Source organism: Microcaecilia unicolor, chromosome 5, assembly GCF_901765095.1.
Source record: "Microcaecilia unicolor chromosome 5, aMicUni1.1, whole genome shotgun sequence".
Taxonomy (NCBI): Eukaryota; Metazoa; Chordata; class Amphibia; order Gymnophiona; family Siphonopidae; genus Microcaecilia; species Microcaecilia unicolor.
In genome coordinates, this window is record NC_044035.1 from 304,980,210 (window position 1) to 305,004,558 (window position 24,349).

General features: G+C 41.4%; 1 long non-coding RNA gene across 1 annotated transcript in view; it reads right to left on the bottom strand.

Annotated features, from left to right (window-relative positions):
• Positions 1 to 449: 449 nt before the first annotated feature.
• LOC115471436 overlaps positions 450 to 24,349 on the bottom strand; it is a 32,942-nt gene continuing 9,042 nt past the window's right edge. The window contains exons 2-3 of the long non-coding RNA XR_003942331.1: positions 19,482 to 19,577; positions 450 to 890 (exon numbers count right to left, since the gene is read on the bottom strand). This is a non-coding gene — a long non-coding RNA (uncharacterized LOC115471436). The remainder of the gene's footprint in view (positions 891 to 19,481; positions 19,578 to 24,349) is intronic.

Consider the following 24,349-nt stretch of genomic DNA (forward strand, 5'->3'; position numbering starts at 1 on the left):
AAGGAAGAGAGGAGAAAAACTGCACATGGATGAAGAAAATAGGCAGAAGCTGAGGACAAGAAATGAAGAAGAAAGGAGGAAAGGAAAGAAATAAATGGAAAGGAAGCCCTAGAAATGGAGTTAAGAGGACAGATAGCAGCAGAATCGGACACTGGGCGGCATGATTAGAAAAACAAAGTCACCAGACAACAAAGGTAGAAAAAATCATTTTATTTTCATAGTGTTTGGAATATGTCCACTTTGAGAATCAGGTGCTCAACATTAAAAGTTTATTTTTATTTACTTATTTATGGCATTTTATCCCACATTAAACATGAATTAGATCCCCCCCCCCCCCCCCCGCAGGCTCTCTCCTCGGCTATAACCAGCTCTGCAATTTGGGGGGGGGGGGGGCACAGAGGTGGACTGGGCAGAGAGCCTGTTGTTAAACATTTACCAGCACACCACTGCATCTATGCTATTATTCTATAGAGTAATGTGGGAATTGACTCTTACCAGGTGGCCAGTTATGCTTCTGTTCACCTACCTTGTAAGAATGAATACCCCTGCATATAATAGCCATTTCCTACTTTGAAAAAATGCTTTACAAGCAGGGAAATGTTTTACAGAATTACACCTTTGTAGTGTATTTTGGAACCCTAGTTCATTGTTTTCATTTAATCAGTTTTGTTCCAATCAATGGAGTCAACAATGTCAAAATGTAGTACCTTAAAAAGTGAGTATTGAGCAGTTTTTTCTTTTGCTTAAGCCTTACATCTTGCACTGTCAACACACATCAGTCATTCATGCTGCTGTCAGAAGTGACATCAAAATCTTCTATCCATCTTCTTTCAGTTACTTTTTTTTTATAACTTCAGAACTTCAGACATGTCTTATTCAGGTGTCCCTTTCTCAGTGAAATGAAAGCATTTTAGAATCTCATACAATTCTTCTGATTTGCAGGAAGTTTGTTTTATTTATTTTTTTTACAGAACTTTCCCTCCATAGAATACAATATAATACATTAATAAAAACAAAAGGGACTTGATGACATCAGGACCTTTATTCTATTCCCCCCCCCCCCCCACACCACACACAAAAAATGTCTAACTTCCTCTTTGAAATTCCCAATAAAAGTTCCTGTGATTTTACTGAATATCTTAAGAAAAGACTCCAAATCTACTCGGGAATAACAAGTCTTAACAGTTAACCATTGTTGCAGTGGGTTGAGATCCTAGGGAACTGGATTCAATTCCTTGGGCTCCTTGTGACCCTGGGCAAGCCACTTAACCCTCCATTGTCCCCAAGTACAAATGACCTTAGATTGTGAGCCCATTAGGAACAGAAAAGTACCTGCAAAAAATAGTATATGTAAACCCAAGGCTGATCTTAGCAATTGTGGAGCCCTGTGCAGAGCAGTTCAGTGGGCTGCCCACTCCTGCCCCCACCCGCACCCACTCGCACCCGCAACCATAAGCCATAAATAGGTTTAGAGCTCTCAGAACTCCACCTCACCCCATACCTTGATATTCATCCACCACGTTTCAGTAGAGAGCAGCAGACAGCGGAAGCAATTTTCATATCCTGTCAGCTGCTGAGCCCAGAGCCTCCTTACTGCTGCGTTCCACCCTTGCGGAAGCAGGAAGTGACACCAAAAGGGGGCAGGATGCAGCAGGAAGGAGGCTCTGGGCTCGGCAGCTGACAGGATATGAAAATCGCTGCTGCTGCCTGGTGCTCTCTACTGAAATGTGGATGCACATTAAAGTACAGAGCAGGGAGGTGTTCTGAGACAGGAGGATAGACGTGTGGGGCCCCTAGTAGTGCGAGGCCCTGTGCAACCGCCCCTGTCGCCCCTGCCTAAGACTGTCCCTGTGTAAACCGCTTTGACTGTATCTTCTACAGAAAGGCAGTATACCAAGTATGAAATAAACAAACAAACAAACAAACATAAGAACTAGCCATGTATCTAACCCATTTTATCCCCAATTTACTAAGGGGCCATTTTACTAAAGCTTAACATGCACTAATGGAAATTAGCATGCACTAAATTCTGTACATCCAATTTTATACCTATGGGTAACATAATACTCAGTGCACGTTTATGTCCATTAGTGTGCATTAAGCTTTAATAAAAAGGCCCCTGTGTGTGATAAGACTTCATACAGGTAATTGTCAAAATTAAAATGTGGTAACTGCATAAACTTTTATGTTAACTGTTGGGGCATTCTCAGGGGCTTTCCATTCAATTAATGCTGAAATATTATTTGCCATGAGTTAACTATATTGCGGATAGAACAATAGAGTTAGCTAAACTTATTTAAATGGCATTAACTTGCCGCTTTATCTGCTGTGTTAATAAAAATGCAAAAACATACCACTGCATTAACTGTGAGGGATAGTTCCCGCCCATTCTCCACCCATTATCTATTCCATTCTGCATTGCAATTGACCTGGACATTTCCATGTGTTAACTGCTAAAGCCCTGCATTATCTGTTAACAAGTGTTAATTGCTGAGTTGACAGCTAATGCAGGCCCCTTTGTTGCTATTTGCACCCTATAGGTTATTGTACATCCTAGTGTCTCTGCATAAAAGAAACCCTTTCACAGTATCTATATTCTGTGAACCTTTATCTTTAAATATTTCTATACTTACAGCCCAACCATTAGACAATACTAGGCAATCACCTAGGGCATCAGCACCAGGAGGGCATTACAGAGCAACTGGAGTTAATGCAAAACAATAGATCCTGATAACCGCACAAACTCAAAAATCATCTATGTGCACTTTTACCTAGACAAAAGGGTGGATAATTTTCAAACAGCCCATTTCTCCAGGGTAACTCACTTTTGGAAATGGTCCTCATTTGTTTTACAGGGGGCAGATTAGGGGTATAAATGTTAAGATTGAAGGTTTACTTAGGGCGTCCAATGCTCTGGCACCAGCCCTGATCTTACTAGCATACATTATTTATATTACATGAGCAGAAGATGATATAATTTTCTATGTGGTATAAGTTAAAGATGACATCTTTCTTCTGTTTTTATGTGTGCTGTTTTTACACATTCAGATTAAGAAATCAGTGAATATGACAGCTGAAAAAATGTGGATACCCTTTCAGTATTTGTAATACCTCATTTGGCACTAATTATAACTTCCAAACATTTCCTGCTGCCAGCTATTGGAGTTTTCTCTAACATAATTGAGGACTAATTTTGCATTTTAAAAATTGTCAATATTGTATTTTTTTTTCTTTATACAAGGGCCCTTTTAGTAAAATGCAGTAGGTTTTACAAAAAATAATGTGCAGTAACTGCAAAGCCTTTGCAGGAGTGGAGGAGTATCCTAGTGGTTAGTGCAGTGGACTTTGATCCTGGGGAACTGAGTTCGATTCAAGCTCCTTGTGACTCTGGGCAAATCACTTAACCCTCCATTGCCCCTGGTACAAAATAAGTACCTGAATATATGTAAACCGCTTTGAATGTAGTTGCAAAAACCTCAGAAATGTGGTATATCAAGTCCCATTTCCCCTTCCCTTTGCAGTAAATGCATGGGCTTGTTTAGCATCTGCACTAAATTTATCACACAGAACAGACACTTACCATACCACATGGTATTGTGTTACTGGCAATTGAAGATAGTACGGGAACAACTACTTTACCTGCATGTAACGCGATGCAGGGCCAACTATAAATAAATAAATATTGCAGCAATGCACCCCTACTCCACATCTCTCTTTCTCTCCCACAACCCTATCCCCTGATCTCACCATGGACTCCTATATCACAATGAGCCCCCCCCCCCAAATCTCACCCCAGCTCCCCTTGCCCCCATCTGAAACCTGTACTCTATCTGAACCCTCTATTTCCCCAGTTATAAAAAACTTAGTTGGTCTTTTACAAAGGTGTACTAGTGTTTTTAGCATGTGCTAAACGCTATAGACACCCATAGAAATATATGGGCATCTCCAGCATTTAATGCAAGCTTATTTGTAGTGTAAAAGGGGACCTAAGATTGTGAGCCCTCTGGGGACAGAGAACGTATCTGTATATAATGTATACAGTACTGTGTATGTCTAGTAGCATTATAGAAATGATTAGTAGCAGTAGATAAGTAGTTCCACTGAACTACCCAACTGCAACAATTCTATCTCAACCCAAAGACCCCACTCAACAGAAAAAAACAGCCCCCTGAGCCCTAGCATCCTCCTACCCCCTGAACTTCCCTAGGCCTACCTGGGGTCTGTTGTAGCTTTACGGGAGGCCCAAGCAGCAGCAGACGCTCTTCACTGTCAACTGGGTCAGCACCAAAATGGCACCTTTCCCCCCTAGCAGTAATCTTGAGGTACTGCTGCAGTTCCACCAGACTGCTGCTAGGGGGAGGAGGCACCATTTTGGATGGTGACTCTGACCCAGGCTGCTGCCTTCAGACCCCTGTACAGCTTCAAGTCCCTGGGTAGGTCCTGGGATAGGGGTGGGACAGAAGGGTTCAGGGCATTTTTTTTTCAGTCAGGAATGGAGGTTGGATTGGGGTTGGATTGTTGCAATCTGGGGTTCATTGTTTAGATGGGAGGTCCAGATTCTGATGGGGGAGTGAGGTGAACTGTGGTGAGATTGATTGGGGGCTGGTTGTGGTTGGGGATCTGGGAGAGATTGGAGGGAAGGCTGATTGTGATTGAAGGCTCTGGGGTGAGATTGGGATGGACAGAGTAATGGCTTGGGGAGGAGGAGGAGGGCAATTCTCCACCCTTTTGTAGCTGAACTACCGAACTGCCAGTAGCACAGCTGTACTTACTGCCTCCTCATGGGATGGCAGTAAGTTCAACTGCATTATTAGCAGTCATTACAGCTAGCACTAGCTGTCACAGCTGGCACACCTCCACCTGGCCATGACACACCCAGATTCCACTCACTCCTGCATTAGGCAGCTAACATAGGGTTTTTACAGGGAGCTCTCTTTTTAAAGTAGCAGATAGTAGAATGGGTCTGTGCTACTATCTTACTGCACAGTAAACCCCGAGTTAGCTGCATAACACAGCTTAGTAAAAGTGCTGAATATTTATTATTATTATTTTATTTCTGTAACAAGTGATGTTTACTTGTAAAATATGTATAACATTTAAACAATATATAACGTTAAAAAATGATTGTGCTCCAAGACTTAGATTCCTCTCTTAAAATTGTAACTTCAAAATTTGATTTTATTTCTATAATGTTGAGTAGTCAGGAACTGGCATTGGGTCAACAAGGGTCCAGGTTGGATCAGATAGAGTTACTATGAAGTCACTTTTAATACATATGGAAGGATACCTAGCAGTATTATAAAGCCAAAATGGATGAGTAGCATTGGATAACAGTAGGTTTGATAAGTCTCAGCAAACTCTCTTTAACATCTCACATTAGGCAAAAAGTACACCTGCTGGGGCTTTATACCTAATTAGCGGATGAATGCCACCTGTCTGTGGTACAATCAAACCATTTTACATTTCTTATATGCAGGTATTTTCTCTGTTCCTAGTGGACACACATTTAAAGCTTTTGTAGTTGGGGCAATAAAGAGTTAAGTGACTTGCCTGCTGTCCCAGGAAGCCACAGTGGGAACTGAACTCAGTTCACCAGGTTCCTAATCCACTGTGCTGAACATTAGGCTACTCTTCCACTGGAAGAATGCTTCACTACCCCTCAGAAAGGTATCACCAACCATTATTACTCATCATTTCCTATTAGTCACCAATCTGGCAACTTTGTGGTTTTTGAGCTCCAGTTCCTTCTCTTCCTGGATTGTTCTCATGTGCATATTTTATAAATTATGGGACCAATATACAGTTGGTGATAGTCAGCATTCCTTTAAATCTTGGTGACCACTGACTGATTTACATAGACCTGAATAATCAGCACTGACCCCTATCTTAGAACAGGCATTAAATTCTAAAATGCAGAACCAAAAAAGTGACATGGCCATACATGTGGAATGGGCAGGTTATGACCATTTCTAAAATCTATGCGTGCTGATATAGAATACACCCACTCCATGCCTAAGTTAGTCACCAGTATTTATACCAAGTTTTGCTCGGCATAAATACCTGCGACTACATTTAGTAACATGGATGGTCGCTAGGCGTATTCTATAAACCATGCCTATCTTTAGGCGCAGTTTATAGAGTATGCCTAGGTGTGTTTTTTTCAGCACTGATTTTTAAAGTGCAATATAAAGAATCTAGTCCATATCATGCATTGCAGGTGCAATTATAGTTGAAAATTGGTTGACCGTATTTCCCGCATACAATCTCCAAACATTTAGCTCATTATGCAACTTGGTTGACTGAAAATTGAGAATTTATTTTAAACACCTATGACATAGTTTTCACTTTTCTTAAAGCTTTCAGTACAAACATCATGGACACAAAAAAATGCATAAAACACACAGTAACACAGTAAAAAAACAAAGTAAATGATGGCAGAAAAATAACTGCACAGTCCATCCAGTCTGCCCAATGAGGCGGCCAGAGCTACACCTGCAATTCTATGTAGGCTATAGTCATTCATGCATAAACACCAGTTGGCAATTTGCCATCATGCCAACCACATATAGGCAGTGAAATATGGTAGAGTCTTGGGACAATATATGTTATAACCAAAATATTGCTAACAGTATTTAACTTGCTATTTAAGATGTCTTCCCTTCACCTTGAGTGGTATAGCACCCTCACTCACAACATATGATAATAAAGTGGTATTTAATACTGGAGTTGCCAAATCTTCATCTGTCTTTTGTCATTTACAGGACACAGACCATAGAAGTCTGTCTATTATTGGCCTTAGTTCCCCAATACAGAATCCCGGACTACACTTTTCTGCATATAAAACAAAGCTAACACATCTTCTCTATCTGTACTCTTTTTGATAACCAGGTACGTAGAGACAACCTGGTTTAATTGACTCAGTCCTGTCTCTCTGCTCTCAGCAGGAACATCTTGGCAAACTGTTCAATGAAACACTTTTAGACCCACATTTCTACTATTCAGGCAGGTATTTATAAGTCTGTCTTGAAGACACTCGAAGAGCCCTTTCATCAAGGTTTTATCATAGATAAAGACGGAGGTAAGCCTTTTGGGAAACAGGACCTAAGAGCTATAATATGTTTTTAGATCTTTGTCTACACTTTCACTCAGGAAAACCTGAGATGTGTCACTGAAATGGGGCATAATTGTGGTCTTCTCCCCTTTCAATCCACCCACCAAGCTTTCCTGCTGTGCTGCACAGCATATTTAAATAAGAACCCATTATGAGAAAGCACAGGCAACATATTTTTTTGTGGAATCTTTCCTTTTCAGGAGAAGATCACATGTAATAGCATAGTAATATATTGAAACAGTTCCTCAACGTTCTCGAAATTAAGACAACCAACTAGCAGATAAAGGACCTGATTTTATTGCAAGATGCTTAAGTGAGAAGTCCAAGATGGTGCCTATTTGAAACTTTAAAATAGGTTTCAAATAGGCACTGTTTTGGACTTCTCACATAATAGGCAAAACAGGCAATAATAGGCATAATAGACAAAATAGACACCTATGTACCTTAATAAAATATGCATGCAGAACCTACTAAAATAGCATGCAAATGGCAATGCACACATTTTTACGTACTCTAAAAGATGCAAATGCATGCACTCATTGTAACTTTGCATCTTTTCTCAAGAATGCTTACATGTGTCATATATACAAGCTGGTGCCATCTTGTTGAGGTACATGTGTAAATACGGCAGGCCCATTATTTAAAAGGCCTTTTTCGCATGTAAGAAAGATTTTTCTATTTATAAAGGCTTTCTACAATTATCCACCATATGTAGACAAATAGTAAGTGATGCACAAGGAAAAAATAGTCCTAATAATCAGTCCTATTGACAAAGGTGTGTGAAGCATTAATGCACCAAAAGGTGCATTAACAATAAATGGGGACCATTGAAAACAATGGGTTCTACAGTAAACGTACTTTGGCACATTTGTAAGTAGGGATGTACTGTTTATCTATACAATTATAGGATCAATACTAGGATTTGCCATTCAAGAACAGGTCTTAAAAGTAATGAGGGTAATTTTCAAATTGCATTTTGTGAAAAAGTCCATGGGTACTTTTCCCTTCAAGATTTTGCCCATATTTTTAAAGTGTAGTTTTGCTTTCAAACATAGGGGCCTTACATTAAGCAGCTAGTGTAAGCTTTATCATGTAATAGCTGTTAGCGTGGGCCTGAACTAATTTATACCACCCATTAAAAGCAGTCAGGCTATCTTTAGGAGGACTTGGACGTTTGTCCAGAATGCTTTTGCTAGGGAGAGGGGAGGGGGACCCACTAAACCACAGACATTTTTGTATTGCACCAGGACTTTTAAGATGGCTCCTGGAAGTATTATGACAAGTGTGAGCAGCTCAATGATCTCAAGCAAGAAAAATAATGCCAAATTTGGGAGCATTATGACAAGTGTGAGCAGCCCAATGATCTCAGGCAAGAAACATAATGCCAAATTTATGTTGGCATTTCTTTTCTTGTAATAACACAGCTTATGAAGTTCAACACAATCTGAGTTATTTGATTTACTTAGCAATAGAGCTCTTTTACTAAAACACATTAAGCACTAACATGAACTTAACATTGGGGAAAAAGGCTTACTGCAAAAATATTAAACTGTTTTGTGGTATTTTGCATGTCGCACACACTAATTTTGTGCTGTTTATGTTACTGTACACCGCCTTGAGTGAATTCCTTCAAAAAGGCGGTAAATAAATCGCAATAAATAAAATCCTAATAAACATTTAGAGGTCCTTTTACTAAGTTGTGGTAAAAGGGGGCCTGTGCTATTATCAGTGTGATGTTTTGACATGCGCTGAAGCCCCCTTTTACCACAGCAGGTAAATGGCTGTCTTTTTTGCTGAACCACTTGCCTTGTGGCTATTTCGGGGGGGGGGGGGGGCACTTACCGCCACCCATTGAGGTGGCGGTAAGGGTTTCCATGCTAACCCGGTAGTAACCGGGCATACCACTGAGTAAGCATTGTAGCACCAGAAATGGTGTGCTCTGGGGGTGAAAACTGTTATTTAATATGATCTGTCTCCCTGTCTTACATCTTCCACGTTGGATTTGGTGGACTCCCTGCTCTGTTGTTTTCTGAAACATGCTAATTGGGAAATTAGCACATGGTCATTATGGGAAACAACACAAATGCGGTCATTTTTCCTCCACGCTAAAAGTGGCCTCAGCACATAGGAAACCCATGAACTAAAAGTAGCACAGGTCAGTTTTTAGCATGGCTTAGTGAAAGGACCCCTTAGTGTCTTGGAGACGCTAAGTACTCCTGCACTAATATTTTTCCAGGTTGTGTGCAGTAATGGAAACATTTGCACAGGACCTTCAAAAATTAAAATGAAAAAAGTCCTGTTTTAGGGAGGTGCTAGAAATAGGCTTAGTTGTTTTCCATTAATGTACATGATTTGCTTCTCATTTTTATGTAGCCCACATATGCTAGAACTCTAAGCATTGACATATGTAACACACATGTTAACACTAGAAATATGGAATATATTTTATACATTTGGCCCTATATGCAAGTCAAACATACTGTTCTAGTCTGAGATTAGTTTTGGAAATTCACATTTTACTTTAAACCAGTTTGAAAGTTTGCTAATTAAAAAATTGGAGGGTGTCCTTATGATGGGAATTCTATGAAAGGTGCTCATTTAAATGATCACAAAGGATTGATTTTTTTTTTTAATTATGTTATCTGAATATCAAATTTACTGAATACATGGGTTTTTTTTTTAATGAAAATAAACAAATTCAGGAGCAAAAGTAAAAAAAAAAAAAAAAAAGATAAGCAACAAAATCTGATCATAATGGTTGGCTTCTAAAGAGCCAGGAAATTATAGTCATCTTAAGTGTAGGACAGGAACAAACACTTCTTAATTGCACTTCATTATAACGTACCTTTCTCTTCTTGGTTGTATATATTAATTATAAAAATTCATGTTGCAGGGACGAGGAGCTCCACAATAGCATTTTTTTTTTTTTTTACTTTAATGCTGTCTGCAACAGGATGGAAGAACAATATAATCTGTCATCCACAAAAGGAGCTTTCAAAGGCAAAATCATAAAAAGAATGAAGGGCTATTATAAAAAAATGCTTTCCTTTCTTTGATTTTGAAACTTATTAATGTTTAAAACACTTTGTGCTTTTGAGAGTATCTCCCAGGTATTGTTTTGGGTATACTGTACATGTGCATGCTTTATTATTTTCTGATAACTATATCACATGGCCTAGGATTATGTTGCTAATTACTGATTAAGAATTATTCTAATAAGACATATTATGAAACCTCCGGGACTGAAACAGAAGTCTAAGGAAAACAAGTTGGAAATAGAAACTATAGTGTTGGCTGTACCCCTCTCGCTCTGGCGCAAGATGTTATCAGAAATAGAGCCCAAATTTCCAGATGGCAGTAGTCGTGACTCTGGAACTCTACCTCAGAATGAAAGGGGTAAGCTACAAAAACTAACCTCTCCTCATAATCCCTAGGACCATGAGGGGAAAAAAAAACTAGATTCAGGATTATCCCTTATTTGAAGGAGGCAATAAAACTCTATTATGTTTAATATAAATAACACAAGTTTATTCAACACATTCTAGTAATCATAAAAACTAGGAACAATAACATTTTAATTTCTAACCAAATTCCCTTCTATTGGTATCACAATTCTAACTAAATAATTTCTCCACTTAGGGTTAATATATTAACTTAGTTTCCTTTTTCTTTTTCTTTACAGGAATCACTTTAGGTCTCAAGAATTTTCAGATAAGTATCTCAAATAACCTTTCTCAATTTCTTTTCAATTAAATCAGATGACAAATAAGCTATACAGTAAATTATTAGAATTGATACTTTGTGTGTTCTTTGTTCTCTTTTTACAGGTACCTGTTTTCACTCTAGAGAAGCAAGCAAGGTAAGTATATTTAGTGTTGTCTTTGTCTTTCTCTATCTTTTCTTTTCTATTTTTTTTCTCTATTTTCTCAATAGTCACTTAGCTTATGTCAATTCACTGGATGATGTGTAGTCTGTCTTGCGGAGGGGCCCTTGTTGGTTCTCCAACTTCCAGGTTCTTCTTCCAGGTCTTCTCCCTAAACCTATCTCTTAAAACTTAATAGGAGGAAAAACCCTATCTATTCTCACATGTTGTTAATACCTTTAGTTCTAGTGAATTATTTATTTAATACTTAGGGCCAACTAAACTATTTAAATAAAATTAAATACAAATCCCTGTATTGCTCCAAACCTATGCTAATCACTTATTCCCTAAACTGAAGAGGCTGATAACCCTTTCAGTCCCTTGCATCCCAACATTCCTTAATCACTTTCTTATTCTCATATGTACTCATACCCTTTCCCCTATCATCCATACACTTCACTACCAAAACCAATCACACTTCATACCTCCCAAGTTTATTATAATTAATCAAAAATCAAATAAAACCCCTTACAGACTTTTCCTTTAATTCACTATCACTCTCACACTTTTTACTATCACACTAAACTCACTTTCTAACTTCCAATCACCAATAATCTCACACTGACTCTCCCACACTGAGCTGCGCTTCCGCTCTCTTCAGTCACCAGCCTCTCACTGCCACTGTCAGTTAGCTGACCAGCGGAATCTTGAGAAGCACAGCAAAATCTCCATTTTATTTTATAATTTCCCATAGAGTTCAATGGGAAATTATAAAATTAAACTATAACTCCTTCCAATTTTCCCCAAAACACCCCAAATTTTCCCTGCCACTAAAACCCTGAATCCTCTCTCTAACCATACTTTTAAATTTTAAAAATACCCCAATTTTCCTATCCGCCGCACATTATCCCCTCTAACACCCCTCCAAAATTACCCAAATTTGTAAAACCCATCTCAAAAATTAATATACCCCTTCCTTAATCTACCCTGTCGAATTTAAGAATTTAACCCTTTATTAACCCCTTCAAACTAGCACCCCTTCAAAAAAACCCCTAAAAATATTTAAATTCAAAAAACTAATCCGATAGAAAAATCAAGAAAAATCCCCTGATCAAGAATCTAAAAACCAAATTTAAAAAACTTAAACCCCTGATTTTTTAAAAATCAAAAACCGAACTTATACAATTTAAAAATAAATAAATAGAAATTTTAGGTTAAAAAACCCCTTACCTTGTCCGTGATTTTCAGCACACTCGATGCCTACCCTCGGTTCCGGTCCCGGTCGTCCTGGTACGAAAACGGATCCAATAATAAAAAAAGAACCGAAGCCGGCCCAAAATTTAGGCCCCGGCTTCGGCCTACCCGCGAAGACGCGCGTTCGCGATTCGTGCATGAGGCGCGCCGCCTCATGCACACTCGCGCCGGCGTTCTTTACTCGCCGGCATCTTGTTTTTTAAAAAAAACAATTCCCGGCGCCCTCCCTCAGCCGGCAAACTTCAGCGCTGCCTCCTGCAGCGCTCCTCCGGCCTCCGGTTTCCCTCTTCGGGCCCGAAAACAATCGCGCCATCCTCTTCACTCCCGGGGCCCGTTCCAATCACCCCGGGAGCCAAAAACGGCGATGCAGCTTCTCCCTCCCGAAAATGGGACCGGAAGGCCCCAAAATCCCTCGGGGAGCGCCACTCCTCCACCGCAGCGCTCCCATCTACACAAAACGGCCCAAAATCGGCCCCAAAACGGACCCCAGCCACCAATGACCCCAGAAGCCTCCCAAAAACCTTGCTGCCTGCTCCTGCAGCATCGGAGACCCTCCAAAAACCTCCCAGGTAAGTATTTATTTTATTTTTCTAACCCCAGGTTACAATAGGACAGGAGGAGCTATTATCGTTTATGGGTTAAGGGCCAGATTCTATATATGGTGCCAAAAAAATATGAGCTTTGAGAAAACTGTGCTTAATGCTATTCTATAAGCCTCGCCTAAAGTTAGGTGCGGTTTATAGAATATGTGTAGCGGCTGACCGCTACTAAAATTTAGGTGCAGCCATTTACATCAACTAAAACCTGGTATAAATGCCCACATCTTATTTATGTGCAGATCGGGCATATTCTGTAACAGTCTACGTAGTTTTCAGAAACGCCCACGGCCCTCCCATGCCCATGCCCCCTTTTGTGATCCACACATTAGAATTTACTCACACCACTTTACAGAATATGCTTAGAAAGTTGCACAAGTAACTCTTAATTAGTGCTAATTAGTGCCGACAATTGCTTGTTAGTGGCCAATTATCAGTGCTGATTAGCTTGTTAAGCAATTAAGTTGTGTGTGCAAGTCAGCTACGCGTGGAGATTTGCACACATAACTTTAGTCACCATTTATAAAAACGGGGGGTATTTGATCAAAACATTTTCCATGTTTCAAACAATAGACAGGGCTCTTGTAAAATTATGCAGGTATATATGCATGTGTGCGCAGTAATTTTGTAACAGTTTTTCTAGGTTGGCAGTTAAAGTAGGAGCCTATTTTGAGACTATTCTACAGACACATTGGCATCTCTCTGCCGATATTTAAAGCATATTAAACAGCACAGAGAGGCTCCTGACTGTTTAAATAACTTGTCTATGGATAACCACAAATATTCAGCGGCACTTAACCAGTTAGTTCCGCTGAATGTTTGTGGTTAACGTCTGAGCTGAACCTGGTTAACTTGTGGGTGTTCTGGACAAGATTTTATACAAGAAATCATTTCTGCATAAGCGTATTCTATAAGCAGTTCCTAGATTTAGGTGCAGTATATAGAATATGCTTAGTTGATATCCCAGCACCTAAAACTATGCGCCTCCATTTACACCAATGAAAATGTGGTGTAAATCAATGCATGTAGATTTACGCACACTGGGCCATATTCTCTAACTGCGTGTGTAAATTTTGGAATGCCCACAAAACACCCATTTCCCCACCCATAGCCACACCCCTTTTCAACTGTGTACATTAGAATTTAGGCACAGTTCATTACAGAATATGCTTAGTGAGTTGTGTGCGTAAATTTTAATTACTAACAATTAGTGCTGTTCTTAAAACTGTTTAACTTGTTAAGCCAATTAAGTTATGTGTACTGTTATAGAATATGCCTGGATTTTGGTGCGGATCTCTAGGTTTGCTATACAGAATCTGGGGGTCTAGGGGCAGAGTTGGCACTTAAGCAATTAAGCACCAATATTCATCCCTTAACTACATAAGATAACCTCTTAAATTGGGCCACAGAAATAGCATTCCTATCTTTAAGTAGTTCAGCTTATGCATACATTTTAGCAACCAATATACAACTAGTTATTCAATTCCAGTGCTTGAACAAGGCCTGGTATTAAATTTCCCAGAATACAGCTGACAGCAGACATAAAAACACTGACTGCCACCGGCTGAAAATCTACCTCCATGTCAGGGGCCTAGCCAGACCTCGGTGGGAGGGGGGCCAGAGCCCGAGGTGCGGGGGCACTGTTTAGCCGCCTTCCTCCGCTGCCAACCCCCCTTGCCGCCCCTCCCGCCACTTTGGACCCCCCACTTTGGACTGCTGCCGCAACCGCAACCCCCCCACCGCTGCCGCCCCACCCCACCGCCGCCAGCCGAAGAGTCTTCTTCAGCGCCGGTCGACTCTGGCACCTTCGTTGTGGTATCATCTGGTTCTGATGCTTTACTTCCTGCACGGGGCTACATGAATGGTGCAGGACATAAGGCATCAGAAACAGATGATCCCACAATGAAGTCGACCGGGGTTGAAGAAAACTCTTTGGCTCGCGGGGATTGGGGACCCCTGCCAGCAAACAAGGTACCTGATGTGGCGGTGGGGCGGGTGGCGACGGTGGGGGGGGGGTCAAATGTAGAGGGGGCCATGGTGTAATCTGTGGGGGCCCATGCCCCCGTGGCCCCACGTAGCTACACCCCTGCTCCATGTGTCTTTAGAAAATGGCCTCCCAATCCTGCATACTTGTGCCTAGAATGGACTTGCGTGCATTTATGCCTGCTCAGGAGCAAGTGTAAATACATGCAGGTAGATGCGTATTTTATAAACAATGGGCCAGATTCACTAAATGGTGCTCAAAAATCAGCACTGGAAAAACTTGTGGCTCAGCGCTATTCTATAAAGGATGTACCTGGTTGAGCGCCCTTTATAGAATAATGTGTAGTGCCAATTCCTGCTCCCAACTTTGGGTGCAAGGACTTATACCTTGTCGAGGATTGATTACTCTGTGCTGTAGTGTTGTTTGGAGTGTCACAGCCTGACTGGATAGAGAGAATATAACTTTGACTGTCATGGATATCTCTAATGGCAGGCTAAGGGCCCCTTTTACCAAGCTGCAGCAAAAGGGGGCCTGCAGTGGCGTTGGTGCGTGTTTTTGATGTGCACCGAAGCCCCTTTTTACTGCAGTGGGTAAAAGGTAGGTCTTTCTTTTTTTTCAGGAAATGGCCATGCGGCAAGTGAAGTGGAAATGGCCATGCGGCAAGTGAAGCGGCAAGTGGCGGTAAGGGCCTCCCTCACCCCCGAAATGACCACGTGGCAAGCAATTGCCACACGGCCATTTTGAGAGGGAGCCCTTACCGCCATCCATTGAGGTGGCAGTAAGGGCTCCCGAGCTAACCCTGTGGTAACCAGGAAGCGTGCACCACTGCCCGATTACCACCAGGTACACACTGGCACTACAAAAATAAAACTATTTTTGTAGCACTGGATATGATGGTGCTCTGGGGGTGGGAACTACCGCCAGGTTGCTGCAGTAGCCCTGTGGTACTTCCTTTTTAGCAAGCAGTAAGCCCACATTGGGCTTACCACCGCTTTCTAAAAGGGGCCCCTGTGACTTATATACTATGCACAGTATTATTTTTGTTTTTTCAACTATTTACAGACTAAGGGCCCTGTTTACTAAGCCGCGTTATAGGCACTTTAGCATTTTTAACACACGTTAACCATGTACGCACGTTAACTGTGTACATGCCTACAATATCCCTATAGGCGCCTACACGGTTAGCGCATGCGCTAATTGTAGGTGCGTTAAAAACACTAACGTGCCTTAGTAAACAGGGCCCTAAATGAGAAGAGAATTGTTAATTCATTTTGATTGAGATATGAAATTGCCCTTTTTTTTTTTGTTGTTGTTGTTACAACAGTTTTTTTCTTCTTATAAGGCAGTTGTTTTCTGTTGTGGCTTTTTTCAAGCTTTATTTGAAACCTTTGATAAAAGCCTTGATTGGAAGACCATCTCTATAGGCTTCCTGGGCAGTTGAAGTTTCCTTTGTTATTTTTCTTAATGATTGTATAAAATCCTCTTCAGTTACTGTCTTGAGCAAAAAGTATTTTGTTGTTATATCTTTGATTATTTTTGCTCTCCCATATTTAGAAGCTTAAAGTTAGGCATCATTTATAGAATAGCACTTACCACCGGGAATTGTGACTACATTTAGGCATGACCACTTACATCAATGAAACCTTGGTGTAAATCCTCACATTTAAATTAGGCGCAGATCCCCGTTATTCTATACCAATGTGCATAAATTGTGGGAAATCCCTCGATGCACCCATGACCCTGACATGGCTGTGCCTCCATTTTGGACCTGCATGTAAATTTACATGTGGATCCCGTTCCTAAATTTATGTGCGTAAATTTTAATTTAGTCCAATTAGCACCAATAATTGCTTGTTATTTAATTAAGTTGCACATGTAAATTGGGCATGCACCCAAATTTGCACTTGCAATTTTTAGCAACTTTTATAGAAATTGGGGGATGGGAGCTGATGACTGACAATATTGGAGTCTATGTTCATATAGCCAAGAACATTTTTGACAGGAGATCCTTTATCTAACGGTCCCCTTCTTCAGTTTTTGGTGTTTTAGGCCCTCCATTGTCTGTCTGTCTGTCTGTCCTGATTTAGATTGTAAGCTCTTTTTGAGCAGGGACTGTCTTTTCTTCATGTTCAATTGTAAAGTGCTGCATACGACTGGTAGCGCTATAGAAATTATTTATAGTAGTAGTAGTAGTAATATCTACTTTTTGATGGGCTTTTAAAAAATATGCATGAAACAGGTACATTTTAGGAAACATTTCTAGACATCTTGATATAAAATTATTCTCTTAAATGACTAGAGATAACATATACATGCTAAGCCAAATACATAATAAAAATATATATTTATATAATTAGTTGAGTATATACTTGTAATACTGGAAATTACATTAGCGAAAAGGCAACATAATCAAAATTAAAGCTTATTAACTTCAGATGGCACTGCTTTTTTATGAAGGATCCCATTATGCATTATATCAATTGTAGAGATTTGTTTATATTTTTAAGATAGCAAAATTACTTATTTCCTGTTGAAACACCTAAGAGCAAAGGGCAGATGACTCTGCTGTCCTGTATTTCTGAGAAAGCTTCATTCAAAGAAATATCTGTGTACCCTTCTCATTTCTCATGAATGCAATCATTATAGTTAACATTGATTCAAAACTGTAGACTCTGCAAATGAGTTGTGTATGATAAAATATTAATGGTCAACCCATACAGTCAAAAACAGGGCCAGTGTTAGTGGGTGGCAAACAGGGCAGTTGCCTTGGGCCCCCATACCATAGGGGGCCCCAAACCTGCTTCAAGCTAAAGGAGACATAGGCTAAAGGTCAGCTTTTGGGCCCCCTCTCTAGTTTCTGCCTCAAGCCCCTGAATGTCTAACACCAGCCCTGAATCAAAAGGTAAGATTTAGAGACCTGACTAATGGAATCTCTGCGAAACGTACTCAAAGGTCTGCTTTCAAACAACCACTGAATGGACATGTCAATTGATATTTTAGCAGGTTATCTTTATGAACATTTTTAGACAAACTTGTCTGGCTAGTTTTTCAGTAGAAAATGTATCTAAATCTAGCTGGCTAAAACTTCTGCAGCTAAAATTTAGGGGCTCAGTAAGGAGTGCCTGAACTTAACCATTAAGTGCTCAATATTCAGCTGGGGGCTGAGTTAACCCTGGATAATCAATGCCAGGTCATATTCAGACCAGTGCCCAGGTAACTAGGCAAATAAAAGGGTCATTTTACCAAGCTATGGGATAAAAGGCCATATGCTAGTGGTGTGGTCTGTTTTTCCCACATGCCAGGGCCCTTTTTAGCACAGCGGGTAAAAAAAAAGCCCCTAGACACACATGACCATGGGGTAAGAGAACTACTGTATGGACATGTGGCAGAGAGCCCTAACCACCACTCATTGAGGTGGCAATAGGAGCTCCTGCACTAACCCGGCGCTAACCGGGCAGCATGCGGCAATGCCCGGTTACAATCGGATTATCGCCACATAAGACATTTCCGGGGGGGAGGGTTCTTTTTCCCCCAGAAATGGCCTGCGCTTGGGCAGGATTACTGCCAGTGGTCATGTTGGGCTGGCGGTAGTCCCGGAAGAGTGAGCAGTAAGCCCACCTTGGGCTTACCACCGCTCTGTAAAAGGGCCCCAAAGTTAGGACAACTGTGCCCAAAATCTGCCCCCAGAGTGCCCATAACCTAGCCGGTTAAGGAATAGCTGGTTAGAGTCAATATTCAGTGGCCCTACCTAGTTAAGTACCACTGAATATTAGTGTCTGGCCAATTCAGTGGGCTAACCCTTTGAATACTGACCCTTAAAGGTGTGCATCCTCCTTTCCTTTCTTCATTTGGTTCAGATTTCACATCTCTCTCTCTCTCTTTTAAATTTCATTTATTTTTTTATATAGTACTAGGCAAAGACTTAGGGACTATTTACTAAGCTGGTTAGATGTTTAACACAGGTTTTAACATGCATTAACTGTTAACCTGAGGCTCAGGAAAAAAATGCACTACATTAATAGTAACTGTGTCTAAACTGTCAAGTTAGAAGAGCACAAAGGGCCTTTAAAAACAGGAGGGAACACAATTTTTAATTAAAATAATCCTTTAATGGTGAACTTTGATTGAAGAGAGACCCGACACGGGCCGTGTTTCAGTGCTGCCGCACCTGCGTCAGGGGTCTCCGAATAAATTGGCGAAACTCACACAACAGCTGCTGTTGTATGAGTTTCGCCAATTTATTCGGAGACCCCTGACGCAGGTGCGGCAGCACTGAAACACGGCTCGTGTCGGGTCTCTCTTCAATCAAAGTTCACCATTAAAGGATTATTTTAATTAAAAATTGTGTTCCCTCCTGTTTTTAAAGGCCCTTTGTGCTCTTCTTTTTTGTTTGGTCTTTTTGTACTTGGTTCCCTCTCATTGTTACACTAAATTGTCAAGTTAAGCACATGGGTGGTAATTCTAAAAGGAGCCTAGATGTGATGAAACATTATTTGCAGGGGGTATTCACAACAATGGAATTTGGTCAGAGCATGGACTGGGCATATCTTTTTTTTTTTTTTTAACAATCTAGGTTTTGAGCATTTACACTAGATAGCCTTCTACCCCAGACAGATAAGTATCAACAGACAGCAGTGGTAACAAATATGTGCATAGGTCCAATAACATGTGTACCTGTTAGTGAAGAAAGAGGCCAAGTGCTCAAGACGTTGCACTCTGATATCATCCATCTACCTGAACCACTAGCAATTGCAATGCTCAGACATTGTTCTAAAATGGAAAGAAACAGTAATATGAAACAGTGCACTGTTCTTAAGACTCAGAGGAATGACAGAGGAGTGGAAGTAGAAGTAGAAGAAAGGTCGCTAAGCTGGATGACATACGTCTTATGAGTGCTAATTACCAGCTCTCATGGGGTTGTATCCTGAAGATGCAGGGGAAGATAGGTGAGGGGGGCGGGGGGGACATAAGTCCCAGGAACAAATTATATGAAAGGGGCAATGTGGCTGCTCCATGAAAGATCCAGCTGCAAATAAGGATCCTGCATTGCCACACAATCTGACCCCACTACCATGTAGGAATCTTACCTAGGGTCCACATCTGATAGAATCACACAGAAGGAAATAGCAAAGGAAATGCAAGTGACCAGCATGTAGCAATCCATATAGTTACAACAAAGGCAAAGGCTCATGCCCTGGCTACCAAAGCTATCCTGCTGCCTAATGTGCACATTGAATTCCCAGAAGACATTACTTTGATACCGAGTATGCACACATGCTCTGAAGGGAAGTGCCAACATTCATTCAGCAGTCCATAGGGGGCACCGTAAGATAGTAGAAAGGACCTCTCTAAATCCACTGTTTGACTCATTTTCTCTGTTCCCTCTCTGTACAGATTGAGAATCTAAAGAAGAGGGCCAGATTCCAGCACCTGCATCGTTAGGATTAGCTGGAGGAAGTCCAGTATCAAATGGAGGAGGAATCAAGTCAGTACCAAGCCCTCATATATGCTGGAACAATTACTGAATAGCTACATGAATATATTTAACCCTAGTAGGCCTAGCTCTTGCTTCAGCAGCTAGCAACAAATCTATCAGTAAACTGCAAAAGTGAGAATTCATTTCTCGCATATGCTAGCTAAAAGAACAATGTACACACCAGGCACAACCAGCGACAGGGTCCAGCCACCTCATTCAAAACTTCTGAATTATCTTTAGGGCAATCACAACCCTTTTTATGTCCCCTCACTCCAGGACCATGGTAACATCATTTGGGTTTGAGGGACAACACAAGTTAATATCCTTTCCCATCCCAAAGCTCTCTAGTTGCTTTACTGTTTTGTCAAAAATGTAAATTGATCCATAGTCTCTGTGACCTACCCCATTCCATGCCATTGCCTCACTTTCCACATATTAGTGTTTCTACCAAGCATACATTTCTGGAACCCAATACCAAACCACACTGCTCATACTGTGAGGCAAGCCTGAAAGCATTTAATTCCATTGTCACAGGACCACTCCTTCTAGCCTTCCCAATACCAAATCCTTCTTCTACTTCATCTATGCCCAAGCACTATTAGTTAACTGCAGAAATATGTCCAGTGAGTGCTGACAACACTGCAAACCATTAGCTAGCTTATTTTCGAAAGAGAAGGACGCCCATCTTCCAACAAATCGGGAGATGGGCGTCCTTCTCCCGAGGTCACCCAAATCGGCATAATCGAAAGCCAATTTTTTGCGTCCTCAACTGCTTTCCATTGCAGGGATGACCAAAGTTCACGGGGGCGTGTCGGCAGTGTACCAAAGGTGGGACGGGGCGTGGTTAAGAGATGGGTGTCCTCGGACGATAATGGAAAAAAGAAGGTCGTCTCTCATGAGCATTTGGTCGACTTTACTTGGTCCCTTTTTTTTCATGACCAAGCGTCGAAAAGGTGCCCGAACTGACCAGATGACCACCGGAGGAAATCGGGGATGACCTCCCCTTACTCCCCCAGTGGTCACCAACCCCCTCCCACCCTAAAAAAAAAAAATAAAAAAAAACATTTTTTCCAGCCTCTATGCCAGCCTCAAATGTCATACCCAGCTCCATTACAGCAGTATGCATGTTCCTGGAGCAGTTTTTAGTGGGTGCAATGTACTTCAGGCAGGTGGGCCCAAGCCCATCCCCCCCCCACCTGTTACGCTTGTGGTGGTAAATGTGAGCCCTCCAAAACCCACCCAAAACCCACTGTACCCATATGTAGGTGCCCCCCTTCATCCCTAAAGGTAGTGGTGTACAGTTGTGGGGAGTGGGGTTGGGGGGGGGGTTGGGCGGCTCAGCACCTAAGGTAAGGGAGCTATGCACTTGGGAGCAATTTGTGAAGTGCACTGCAGTGCTCCCTAGGGTGCCCAGTTGGTGTCCTGGCATGTCAGGGGGACCAGTGCACTATGAATGTTAGCTCCTCCCACGACCAAATGGCTTGGATTTGTTCATTTCTGAGATGGGCGTGCTCGCTTTCCATTATTGCCAAAAAACAGGACGATCATCTCTAAAGTCGACCATCTCAACATTTAGGTCGACTATCTCTAAGGTCGACCTAAATGTTGAGATTTGGGAGTCCACGACTGGATTATCGAAATGAAAGATGGACTTCCATCTTGTTTCGATAATATGGGTTTCCCCGCCCCTTCGCCGGAACATACTTAGAGATGGACGCCCTTAGAGATGGTCGTACCCGTTCGATTATGCCCCTCTAAATCTACATCCGTCTCAAGCCATATCCCACCTGTTAGGGTGGCACCAGTCGTAGGATGACCTAATAATGAATAGTCAATGATGCCAACAATATCAGTGCTGTGCCCATTCTGATCAAACAACTAAAAAGCTGATTTTTATACCAATAGCTCTGCAGGAAGCTACAAAACCTTTTCCAGGACCACCTGGTGATACAGTTGTAGGCCTGGCCCTGACTACCCAGGACCACCAGGAGTCAGCTGGAACTCTTACAAAGATTCTGTTCCAACCACCCTTCACTGTTCCTCCTAACTCTTCCTCTAACCCTTCCTCATAACCTCCATTTCCTACCCATCTTTCCAGAAACAGGGGGATGATCTCCAGGAGATGGTGATAGTGTCAGATATGGAGGAGATCCCTAATATCTATCTGTTGCCATTGAGTGCTCCTGAAGCAGTCACTGTAGCATCTTTTGTGGCACCTGGGGGTGCAACCCTGGCTGTCACCCCAGGTGCTACTGGAAATGGGGCTCTAGCTGCTGCAGTGTAGTAGATAGGCCAGCAGCTAGATGCCATGAACCTCAAGCTAAGGGTCATAGGCGGTCGGTGGCCCAACTGTTTGGGGAGGCTAAAGGGGGCGGGGTTATGGGTGGGGCCAGGGGTGGAGCTTAAATCCATAATTGTCTGATAACACAGAAAAAATAAAAATAAAAGTCACAATTAATACCTTTTATTAAATTTAGATATTAGATATGTATCATATGTCAAAGAATAAAGTGGTTGATCAAAGCATATTCTAAGCACAATCGATCAACTGCAAAACACTATGCACAACTTTGTGCAAAAACATGCTCAGAACCTTACTGTACCATAAATATTACACTGGGCAGAACCTAATACACCAACATACCACCCATACGGAAAATGCAGATCGTCAACAATATGAAACAAGGGATCATATCATCACAATTCTCATGTAGAGCCACAAAACACCCTAATTTGTTTTTATTGTTTTTTGATATACCCCACGCTTTCCCACTCATGGCAGGCTCAATACGGCTTACATATTATATACAGGTACTTTTTTGTACCTGGGACAATGGAGGGTTAAGTGACTTGCCCAGAGTCACAAGGAGCTGCCTGTGCCTGAAGTGGGAATTCATGTTTAATGTGGGATAAAATGCCATAAATAAGTACATAAATAAATATAAACTCTTATTGTTGAGCACCTGTTTCTCAAAGTGGACATATTCCAAACACTATAATGAAAATAAAATGATCTTTTCTAACTTTGTTGTCTGGTGACTTTTTCTGATCATGCTGGCCCAGTATCCGATTCTGCTGCTATCTGTCCTCAGTGTAGGTCAGGAAGTCATCCTCGTTAAATATCTCCCTGGCAACCAAGGACACCTCCAGCCAACCCCCCCTTGCTCTCCCAGCAGTAAAGTAAACAAATTAAACCATAAACCAATTTCTACAACTAGTTACACAAGGCTAGAGGGCTTTCACTGCAGCTCCTGCTGTGAGGATGGAGGTAAATCAACAATTTAAACCCCTCAGAGCACAGCAGGGGAGGCTTAGCCTCTCCAAGCCTCTTATACCGGGCGCCTATGCTAAGGGTCATTTATGAGAGGAAAGAAATAATATTCCTCATTCAGGAATGAATGCTAAAAACACTTGTGCTCATGACATTCATCCTTGAACAAGCTGGCATCTTCCGCATGCCCTCTCATGATGACCCTTAGTCCTCCCAAATCCTGATACCTGTTCTCCTCCTCTCCCTGGGGTGGCCTCCATTCTTCATTCCTTCCCTCAATTTCCTCTCACCTCTCCAAAAGGAAAAAAAATCATATATTAATGAATAAAATTACAGAACACATAAACATGGTTTAATGGGACAGGTTCAGCTAAGTGAAGTCTTACCTCACCAATTTGCATCATTTCTTTGAAGGCATAAATAAACATAAGTACATAAGTAATGTCATACTGGGAAAAGACCAAGGGTCCATCGAGCCCAGCATCCTGTCCACGACAGCGGCCAATCCAGGCCAAGGGCACCTGGCAAGCTTCCCAAACGTACAAACATTCTATACATGTTATTCCTGGAATTGTGGATTTTTCCCGGGTCTATTTAGTAGTGGTTTATGGACTTGTCCTTTAGAAAACCGTCCAACCCCTTTTTAAACTCTGCTAAGCTAACCACCTTCACCACTTTCTCCGGCAACGAATTCTAGAGATTAATTACACGTTGGGTGAAGAAAACTTTTCTCCAATTTGTTTTAAATTTACTACACTGTAGTTTCATCGCATGCCCCCTAGTCCTAGTATTTTT